We start from the raw sequence: 12,023 nt of genomic DNA on the forward strand, positions 1-12,023 counted from the left end.
GATAGGTAGTGGTAGGTAAGGTAGGTAGCAAGGTAAAGGAGGTAGGTAGATAAGGTAGGTAGGTTAGGTAGGTGGTAAGGTAAGAGAGATTGGTAGGTAAGGTAAATGGGTAGTTAAGGAAAGTAGGTAGATAAGGGAGGTAGATAGGTAAGGAAGGTAGAGAATCTTTCTCTGTCCCACAAGACAGCTCCCAGATCATAACACAGAGAATTATTATTCATTATGAAAGCTTGACCAATAGTTTAGGCTTGTTTCTAAATAGCTCTTATAATTTAAATTAACCTATTTATATTAATTTACTTTTTGTATCCTGGCTTGTTAAATGAGCTGCATAGGTACAATACCTTAAACAAGAATAGAAACATATGTACAGCATTTTCTAACAAAAGAAAGCTTAAATTTGTATCAATATGCAAAAATACCTTAAACAAGAATAGAAACATATATACAGTATAACAAAAATAAGCTTAAATTTGTATCAATTTATAAAAATTCATACCAATGTAAAATATTTGAGACTAGTGTCTGTTAAAAGTAGACCTGACAATCCACCCTTTAATTTCATCATTTCTATACTATATCCCTCCTTTTTCCATGGAAAGAGATCTTTGACTCTAACTCCTTTGTGAAGCTTTTTTTTCTAGACCCCACCAATGACACCTTATAATCAACCCCCCTAAATGATGACAAACATCTATAAACCATGTAATGATCAAAAGCCATCCACCTCACCTCTTGGGAATGTGGGTGTCATGTTCTCTAGACTGCTTTCTGTTGTCTTGGGACACTGGAATCTTTAGGAGACCCTGGGAAAATTAGGATAATTGTCAGGTCATGGGAGAGTCGGATGCAACATCTGTTGTTCAGTCTTTGCAATGGGAAAGTGTGATTCTTATCTGAAGTCCTGGCTGCAGTAGTCTGTGATGTTGGAGTATCTCAGCCAGCAGCCTTGAAGCTGTTCTGTATGCAGAACTCTGAGGAACCTGCAACAGAGGCACTCTGAGAGGCTGGATAACCTGGGCCACCCATTTTCATGTTTCTGGTCCCCTTGCTCTGAAAACACATAAAATTTGAAAGGTAACATACATATCTGAATACAAGTATGGAATGTGTGGTGTACTCAAGTCAGTTAAAGATGTTTTTGGTTCTACATTTAAAGGTAAAGACATCTACTTTATAAGTCCATTTTGATTGTATAATCAAACTGTAATATAAATCTCTATCCATACCATGTGATAGGACAGCTTGTGAAAATAAGTCAAGATGAGTCTGGAGCCAACAAGATTTATCATGTCTCATCCCATCTCAGAACTGTTCCCACGTCAAAGAATCAGCTTGCACATCACCTGTCCTGTAGTCTTTCTTGGTTTCCTCCCACATGTCTGTAGCTAAGATACTCAGGAGATCTCCCCTGGTCAAATCTGATCTTTATTAGTCTGGAAGGAATCCACAGTCTTTTGTTTTCTGTGGGAAAAAAAAAAAACATAACCTCTTCTCCAATGCAGCATATTTTTGACTTCTATTTTGAAGTTTAGACATTTTAAAAATATATAGGTTGGTTTGATGTATCAGTTTCTATAATCCAATATCTCTTATCAGCTATTGTTTATTCATCAGAAATCAAAAATTCAAAACCAGCACAATAATGTACAGGATCCAGACTTCCTGTATATTTCCCATCTCTATCTTCTTCTTCTTCTTTCTTTTTCTTCTTCTTTCTTCTTCTTCTTCTTCTTCTTCTTCTTCTTCTTCTTCTTCTTCTTCTTCTTCTTCTTCTTCTTCTTCTTCTTCTTCTTCTTCTTCCTCTTCTTCCTCTTCTTCCTCTTCCTACTCCTCTTCTTCTTCTTTTATGGCTTTACGCTCTTTAACGATTCTATTATTTTAAACTATTTATTTACTTGTTTATTTTTATGATGGTCTATATCTTTTTCTTTTTCTTGTTCTGTCTTAAGCCTATGCACATTTAAGTTAAACACACTGTAGCTTGCTTAAAGGTTTCTCTGTCTGAACCTGCTTTACTACATATCTGTAACTTTTTCTGTCTGCATGAGTAAAATCTTAAACTGACACACAACTTAGCTCCTGGCACACCAGCAGCTCAAGCAGGCAGGCAACTGCCAAGGGAAGTGTCTCTGTACTGTGGTTGGCATAGGAGATGTGAGACTAGAAAGTCACATTTAGGTCTGGTTTTGTATGTTTAGAACCTTTTAGTAAAGCTTTCTTATGTGGATATTTGTGGCCAGACAATTGGTACCATATGTAGGAAGTTTTGCTCTGTCCCCCCAGACAACTTCCAAATCACAACACAGTGACTTATTAATTATTATGAAGGCTTGGCCAATAGCTTAGGCTTATTTCTAACTAGCTCTTATAATTTAAATTAACCCATTTCTCTTAATTTACTTTCTGCCTTGTGGCTTTATTATTTTTACTATGTACTGCCCATGCTTCTTTCTTGCTGTTTCTGTCTCTGGCTTGCAACTTTGTCCTTCTTCTTCCCAGTGTCCTCTCTAGCCTCCAAATCCTGCCTAGCTATTGGCTTTTCAGCTTTTTATTAAACCAATCAGAATGACATGTCTTCATGGTGTACTAAAAAAGAATATTCCACAGCAGGTAGGTAGGTAGGTAGGTAAGGTAGGTAGGGTAGGTAGGGTAGGTAGGTAGATTTGATAGGTAAGTAGGTAGGTAGGTAAAGAAAGTAGGTAGGTAGGTAAGGTAGATAGGTAAGTAGGTAGGGTAGGTAGGTAGGGTAGGCTAGACAGGTAGGTAGGGAAGGTAGGTAGAGAAAGTAGGTAGGTAGTGTCTTGTGATCGGTATATGATAACTTCTTTTCTAGATTTTTCTCCCTTCTTTTTTCATTGTGATTATTTAACTTTCATCCTTCATTTTGATTCAGTTTATATTATTTTGGTTTGCCTCTAGTAGGTTTTGCTATATGGTTACAAAAAGTTTATAAAAAACAAACCTGTTTGTTATAAAAGTTGTTTTTAAATTGTGGCAACTTAAGATGACTTGAAAACAAGAGAAAGGGGACAAAACAGACAGTAAAAATTTTAGAAAACACCTCAATAAAACCTGGTAGTCACATTCTACTCTATTCACTTTTCTTCTTATTTGTTTTTTAACATATATTTTTAATTCATTCATTGGGAATTTCACATCATGTACCCCAATCCCACTCATTTCCCAGTCCCTCCATATCTGCCCTTCACCTTCATACTGTCCCCCACAAAAGGAATGTCAACATCTGTAGAACATATCTAGGCCCTGCTGAATTGCAGAGTCTCCACTGAGAATTCAGATGTTCCTCTAACAGGCCTGCCTTTAGATGTGATGTGTGCTTTTTCATTACAGCCTTTAACACTCTTTCTTTGTTCTGCACAGGTAGTATTTTCATTATGTGTCATGGGAGATTGCTTTTCTAGTTTTGCATCCTTGGTATTCTGTATGCTTCATGTACCTTGATGAGCACTTTCTTCTTTAGATTGGGAAATTTTTCTTCTATAAATTGTTAAAAATATTTTTGTGTCTTTATCCTGTTTATTTTCTTCTTCCTCTATATGTATTATCTATAGGTTTGGTCTTTTTATAGTGTCTCAGACTTCCTGAATATTTTGCTCCTGAATTTTTTTTTCAAGATTTAACATTTTATTTGACTGAACTATTCCTTTCTTCTGCCTTTTTGAGACCCAAAGTTCTGTCTTCCATGTCTTACACTTAGTGGGGAGGCTCACCTACGATGCTTACTCTACCTCCTAAGTTTCGCACCTCCAGTTTTATTTCAGTTGGGGGTTACTTTTTTAGTGATTCTATTTCTATTTTCATGTCTTAAAAATATTTCCATTATTTCATTCAATGTTTGTGTTTCCACAGCCTGTTCAGGCATTTTCTCCGATCCTCTTTAAGGTCCTTGATCATATTCATAATAGCTGTTTTGAAGCCCTTGTCTTGGGCTTCAGCTGAATTACATTTTTCAGAGGTGCTGGCTTCAAGAGGAGGCAAATGGCTGTTCTTGTGTGTACTTTTGCAAGAGGATCTAAGCATCTAGAGTTAGGATATTTGATGTTTGTTTCTTGATGTAAATAGTTGGCCCTGCCTTTGTTAGGTGGGTGTGCTGTTTTTTGCTTGCTGTTGCCCCCTCGGGACACTAGCAAGTGTGGTGTCTGTGGTTCCTCATGTAGAGAATGCTCCAGAAGGCTGTGAGGCAACACAAAGGAATGGAGATGGACCAGACAGAGAAGCTGACAGGAGCAGCTTGAAAGACTTAGCTAGGGTCCTCACCCACAGGGGAAGTCCCTAGAGAGTGAAGGAAGAGTGGGAGGAGGGGCTTCTGCAGGCAGCCCACTACAAGACTAAGAGGAGAGAATGGAGTGGAGTCTGGAAGGATAAAGAAACTCACCTCCCATGTCCCAGCCCAATGTGGCCATTAGGAGTTCCTGGTAGAAAGTGCTCCTTTGGGTAGGCAACGGACAACAAGGAACCAGTGGAGACAGGATAGACGGTAAAGCTAGAGGGTTGGCAGGGAAGATAAAGAGGCTTCCAAACAAGAGGTGGAGTCCCCAGGGACAAGAGCTGAAAAACAGTTTCTTTCACCACTGTGCAGGTTAGTTTTTTTGTCAAGTTGACACCATGGAAACACAATTAAGAAAATTCATCAATCTAATTGGCCTATAGGCAAGTCTATGGGGTATTTATCACCACCACCACTATTATTATTATTATTATTATTATTATTATTATTATTATTATTATTATTATATGACTGGTGTGGGAGGGCCCATCTCACTAAGGGCAATGCTACCCTTCTGGGCAGGTGGTTCTGGGTTGTCTAAAAGCAAGCAAGTAAGCAATATCCCTCCATGGTCTCCACTTTAGTTCCCGCCTCCAGGATCCTTCCCTGCTTGAGCTCCTGCCCTGACTTCTCTCTTTAGTGGACTCTGATTGGGATATGCAAGACAAGTAAACCCTTTCCATCCTGAGTTGCTTTTAGTCATGGTGTGTATGACAGAAATATAAAACTGACTAGGATACCCACAGACCTTTACATGGGGCCTTGCCAGGGTGGTTACTCAAGTCTTAGCTACTATTGCTGGCCTATGGTCAGGCACAAAATTGGGTTTTGTACAACTCTGTACCTCATCAGGGAAGGACTGGTCCCAGTTCACATACAACTAGACCCTGACTTCTTTCCTTTAACCAAGCAGGTGATTATTCTCTGGATTGTGCTTCATGGAAATGGGGCAAGGATCATGTAGGGACAGTGTTGGACTTGGTGATCACAGAGCCCAGAAAAAAAGATCAGCACAGCACAGACGTAGGACCTGTGCCCATGCTTCTGCTGGCTGCCTGCTACTGATATCCCAAGGTCACTGCAATGCTGACTTGAATAAACTTAGAGGTTTTTTTCCTGACACTTTCTCAACCTTCCTAATGCTGTGACCCCTTAATACAGTTCCTCATGTTATAGTGACCCCAAACCATAACATTATTTTTGTTGCTATTTCATATTTTTGAGTATATTTTGAACGTTTTCAGATATTTTGCTACTGCTATAAATCATAGTATGTATGTCTGTGTTTTCCAGTGGCCATAGGCAACCCCTGTGAAAGGGCTATTTGATCCCACCCAAAGGGGTTTAGCCCCCAGGTTGAGAATCACTGGTTTAGATAGGCTTCCACTGTATAAGCAGTTGCTTGCATGCAATAAAGAAACACTGTCTCCAGAGTGCTTCGTCCACATGTCCTTTTCCAACCCGTAGGCATTGCTGTCTTGTCAGGGTACACCCCGGTAAAGATGGCACCTTTGGCTGAATTTTAGCTGCTCTCTAATAACTGCCGTCAGGTTATTCTAAGAAGAAGCCCACTGCCTCTCAGAGACTGGGTCAGGGCCATCTGGATTTGCAGTATCTCCCAGGCAGTTTAATAGACACCAATAAGATAATCACTGCATACATGGAATTAGGTGCATTTTATAATAGCAATATAAAACCACTAGTCACCTCCACCAAGATCTTAAAAGTTACATATGCAGTGAAGGCATATGCCTAGTAATCTGAACAGATAAGTAACCATTATATTCTTGGAGATTCATGCCTATGTGTAGACATGTTGGAATAATAAAGCTTAAAGACCAATAGACTAATGTTCAGCTAAGTTTGTATAGCCTACTACTTGTGATAAATAGCAATTCATACTGCGCCTCCATAAGGGAATTCGGCTCACTGAAGAATGTTAAGTTTATGCTATATCTCTGTTATAAGCACGAGACACGAGAGAGACAGAGAGATACAGAAACAGAGACATAGAGACAGATATAAAAAGACACAGAGACAGACAAAGAGGCAGAGAGAGATAGAGACAAACAAATAGACAGAGACACAGAGGCAGAGACAAGCAGAGACACAGGCAGAGAGAGACAAAAACACATAGAGACACAGAGGCAGAGAGGGACAGAGACAAACAGATAGACAGAGACACAGGGGCAAAGAAGCAAAGAGAAACAGGTAGAAAGAATGATTGGAGCAGTCAGAAGCAAGCAGTTTGGCTGCTTTATTGACAGCTTTTAGTTCCCCCTTCTCTACCCCATTCTGGTTGGACCAGGAATCACTATTATCACTATTACATCTCCAAGCCCATCAGGATTATAAGTGATGGTACCTGAGGTCCCCATGGAGGCGGGGCAATCATCATTCTGCAAATGTTCAACTACTTTTATAGAAACCATGGAGCCATCAGCCTACCAGCTGCTTTTTCTGTGCTGGGGTGCTGTTCTCACAACATTAGGGTGCTTTACATTCATGGCTGCGCGAGGATTCTGTTGCGGTCTCAGAGCTCACTGTAGTGCTCAGGCTGTTGCCAAAGCTGTGGCTTAGGAAACTTTGCCTCAGTCACGGCTTCTTCAGACGCCCTGAAACAACCCCATAAAGCTTCCCGATGACAAGTAAAGCTTCTGATGGCCCTTAGATGCTCCCAACAGCTGCTTTATATCTCCTACCCATCTGCAGGTGTCCTCGATCCCCTCAGGAGGCAAACTTCCCTATCCCTGATGTTTGCACGAGGCAGACCCAGTAAGCCTGTGTAGGCAGATGTGAGTGGGCGTGGTGTTCCGCAGGGAAGACTGTGTGAGCGCCAACAGTCTTATCTATGTGGTTTGATTGCCTACTTGGGGCCTTTCTCATAGAGAGAGGAGGCCAAGCTGTAATAGGAAGAACGGGAAACTGCTAGGGTGGCTAGCAGCCTCCAAGGAGGGCAATTAGAGTTTCAGAAAACTAAGAAAAGCCGGGATGGTGGGGAGTGGAGCCAGCAGTCCTGATGTACAATCAGAGGAAGAGGCTGGGGGCGCTGTAGGCTGTCGTTGCAAGCGAAGCGGTCACCAAGACTGCTGGCTCCACTAATATGAGCTGCTAGGTGCTTGGGAGGCTTGGCTCAAAGCCCGGAGCTAGCCCATGAAGATCTGTCACCTAAACCTCATCGCCACTGGCATCACTGTAAACACCGAAAGTAGTCTTCTTCCTCTTCATAAAGACGACCCTTAGTCTTCTCGTCCTCTATACCCTAAAAAGACCCAATATCTGCTTACCCCCAATGCTCTCCGCCAGAGACAAAGCCTGTTCCGTCTGTTTATCAGGCCAATATAAGCACACCTGGTCCACACAACCCAGATGATCACATTACAGAACTCCCCACTTCCGATGAACATCTGTCCCCTTCTACTTCCTTATTCTCTCTGTCTGCCTATTACCTGCTCTTCCATGGTGTCCACTGGCGGGAGAGGGAGGACTGGGAGTAAAACTGAGGCTTTGAAATTTTCTGGCTAAAGGTGTCAGCTCTTGAGTTTCTTTTTGGTGACAATCTCTTTGCCTGTCACAGTCTGACCTATTTTCACCCTCATTGTTACCTTCAGCCCTATGTTCTCAAACTGCCACACAATGCGACGGCAACTCCCAGGGACTCTCTTCACACTGATGGGGGAGACTGAGCAGCAGACGTCCTGGCAATACCAGCATCTAAGGTAAATACATGCAGTGGACGCTGGGATTGTCCGCGCCTTGGGTCTCGCTCTCGCTCGATCCTTGACGGTCGGTATCAGCTGATGTCACATGGGACATTGTAGTGAGGAGGCGAGCAGGCCTGCTTTTCATCCCACCCAGCTCCTGCGTGGCTAGCTTTACACCCAAAATAACAACACACAAATTATGTTCATTCAAACACTGCCTGGCCCATTAGCTCTAGCCTCTTACTGGCTAACTCTCACATCTTGATTAACCCATTTCTATTAATGTGTATCACCACTTGACTGTGGCTTACTGGCATGAGTCTAACCACCGTCCGTCTTGGGTAGGAGAATCATGGCGTCTGCCTGACTCTGCTTTCTTCCTCCCAGAATTCTATTCTGTCTTCCCTGCCTACCTATGTTCTGACCTATCAGGCCAAGCAGTTTTCTTTATTAATTAACCAATGAAAGCAATAGATAGACAGAAGACATTCCTACTTCAGGACATGGCATCGACCTGGAAGCAAGGGTGTTGGAGGAGCTCATGTGAAGGCATGGCTCAGTGGCAGGGTGAGTGCTCGCCTACCTGGTTGAATCTCCAGCATCAGAAAGAAAGAAAACAAGATGAAATAAGATAATAAACAGACTTCAGCAGCTAATCTTGATGTACACTCCTGGGCACATCTGCAAGGGATTTTCTGGATTGGGTTCATTGTAGCAGAAGCCAGTCTAACTGTGGGCAGCACTTTCAGGTGATGTGGGCCAGATACAGGGAGGTCTGAGCTGGAAGAGTTTCCCTTTGTCTGCGTTTCTTAGCATTTCACCTGCAAGTTTATTGGCTCTGTTTATCTATTCTGTCGTTGCTGCTGCCATCCTTTTTTTCTTTTTTCCTTTATTTATTTTATTTTTTAAATAATCTTTTTTATTTCACACGCCAACCCCAGTTCCCCCTCCCTCTCCTCCTTTTGCTCACCCCACCTTCTCCCCATCCGACCCCTCCATCCACTCCTCAGGAGGGTGAGGTCTCCCATGGAAAATCAACAAAGTCTAGCACATCACTTGAAGCAGAACCAAGGCCCCTGTATCTAGGCTGAGCAAGATGTCCCTCCACAGGGAGTGGGCTCCAAAGAACCAGTTCAAGCACTAGGGATAAATCCTGATCCCACTGCCAGTGACTCCACAGGTTGCTCAAGCCACACAGCTGTCACCCACATTCAGAGGGCCTAGTTGGGTCCTATGCAGGCTCCCCAGTTGTCAGTTCTGAGTCAGTGAGCTCCTACTAGCTCAGGTCAGCTGTTTCTGTGGATTTTCCCATCATGGTCTTGATCCCTTTATTCATAATATTGCTCCTCCCTCTCTATGACTGGACGCTGGGAGCTTGGCCCAGTGCTCTGCTGTGGGTCTCTGCATCTGCTTCCATGGGTTACTGGATGAAGGTTATATGATGACATTTAAGGTAGTCATCAATCTGACTGCAGGGGAAGGGCAGTTAAGACACTCTGTCCACTACGGGCTTGGCATCTTAGCTGGGATCATCCTGTGGATTCCTGGCAATTTCCCTAGTGCCTGGTTTCTTGCAAAGCCATAATAACTCCCTCTATCAAGGTATCTCTTTCCTTGCTCCCCTTCTCTGTCCTTCCCCCAACTCAACCTTCCCAATCCCTCATGTTCTCCTCCCCCTTTCCCATCCTCCCTCCTCTCCCCCATGCTCCCAATTTACTCAAGAGGTCTTGTGTATTTTCCCTTCCCAGTGGAACCCATACATGTCTCTGGGTTTTCTTACCTAGGCTCTCTGGGGTTGTGAATTATATACTGCTTACCCTTCCCTTTATGTCTAATATCCAGTTATGAGTGAGTACATACCATGTTTGTCTTTCTGCATCTGGTTACCTCAGTCAGAATATTTTTTTCTAGTTCCATCCATTTGCCTGAAAATTTCAAGATATCATTGTTTTTTCCCCACTGAGTAGTAATTCATTGTGTAAATGAACCACATTTTCTTTATCCATTCTTTGGTTGCGGAGCATCTAGGTTGTTTCCACTTTCTGGCTTCTTAACTGACATGGAGAACCATCTTCAGTCTTCCAACATGAAAAAAGGGCAGTGGTTCTCCCAGGGATCCTCCAGGATCTTCAGCACCAGATTGGAACTTCCAGGACACCCACCCTCATGGACTCAACAGCTGTCTGCCCTTAGTCCCTCCAGTGTGCAAACAGCCATTGCTGGACCACAGAGACCAGATCTACCATATATTAAACACACATTCCTCCTATCAGTTATGTTCCGCTAGAGAACCATGACAAAGAAATAAGAAAGAAATCAATAAGATTATTGAGGCTCAAACAGACTTTGATACTTGCCCAAGATCACAGAGAAGTGAAACCTAATCTTGAACTCAGGCCTGTGACAGAAAATGTGTCGCCTCTTGTAATTTCTTTGATCTGCCTCTGGGCATAAGAGAAAAAGAAAATGCCCGGCCTCATGAAATTTTAGATTTCTCAAGTATGGAGAATGTCTTTTTGTTTCTGTGTTCACTCTGTTCTAAATGTTCAGCAAGGCTCCCCCGTCTCCAGTGGGAGGCCTTGGGCCAAGCTTCTGATGAGCAATCCTCTGGAAAGTGTGCTCAAGTTGCAGAAAGTGAGGACCAGCGGGTGAATGAAGACACGGACACTGGCAGCCTCAGGCCTGGCTCTCCTAGAATGACTTTCATGGAGACAAAATGTTTGTGATATGGATTGAGTCCGGAGATTCTGTTAGAGACGAGTATATAGAGATTCTGTTAGAGACAATGGAGTATAAAGAGATTCCGTTAGAGATGGAGCATACAGAGATTCTGTTAGAGATGAGTATACAGAGATTCTGTTAGAGATGGAGCACACAGAGATTCTGTTAGAGACAACGGAGCATACAGAGATTCTGTTAGAGATGAATATACAGAGATTCTGTTAGAGATGAGTATACAGAGATTCTGTTAGAGATGAGTATACAGAGATTCTGTTAGAGATGAGTATACAGAGATTCTGTTAGAGATGGAGCACACAGAGATTCTGTTAGAGACAACGGAGCATACAGAGATTCTGTTAGAGATGAATATACAGAGATTCTGTTAGAGATGAGTATACAGAGATTCTGTTAGAGACAACGGAGCATAAAGAGATTCCGTTAGAGATGGAGCATACAGAGAATCCGTTAGAGATGAGTATACAGAGATTCTGTCAGAGACGGAGCACCCAGAGATTCTGTTAGAGACAGAGCACACAGAGATTCTGCTAGAGATGGAAATACAGAGATTCTGTCAGAGACGGAGCACCCAGAGATTCTGTTAGAGATGGAAATACAGAGATTCTGTTAGAGACAGAGCACACAGAGATTCTGTTAGAGATGAGTATACAGAGATTCTGTCAGAGACTGAGCACACAGAGATTCCGTTAGAGACAGAGCACACAGAGATTCTGTTAGAGATGGAGTACACAGAGCTCTCTTGCCTTTTTTTCACAAATCCTCTCAAACAGAGCAAATTGCCACGGTAGGAGTGTGATATTAAAAGCGAATCTGAGAGGTGCCCCCTTCCCTCAGTCTCTGGAATTCTTACTCAAAGGAGGAATATTGCTGGGCATATTTCATTGGAGACCAGCATTTCTCAGCATAATTAATCCTCACAAATACATGCTGGAGAGAAAGCTCGGCCATTTAAAACTAGGCTCACAAGCAAAAACCAAACAAGCATGCTATGAGATAAGCTCATCTATTTAAACACCTGGGAAAAAGAAAACAAATAAATTAACAAGCAAATGCTTAGATCATGTCTAACTTTATTAATTTTCCTTATTCACTATTACAAAAAGCATTGAAGTTCTGTTTCTTGTTTTACAAGCATGGCATCTGGGTTGACTTTAAATATTAGCCATCGAGAAAAGAAACATAAAAAGAAACATAACCACACCTGTTTCAGAAATTAAGCAGAGATTCCTAGGAGCATCCAGGACAATGGGGCTTGGAAGTGGAGGGTGGGTAGGAGCACACAGGATAGC

Source organism: Chionomys nivalis, chromosome 11, assembly GCF_950005125.1.
Source record: "Chionomys nivalis chromosome 11, mChiNiv1.1, whole genome shotgun sequence".
In the NCBI taxonomy this organism is placed as follows: Eukaryota; Metazoa; Chordata; class Mammalia; order Rodentia; family Cricetidae; genus Chionomys; species Chionomys nivalis.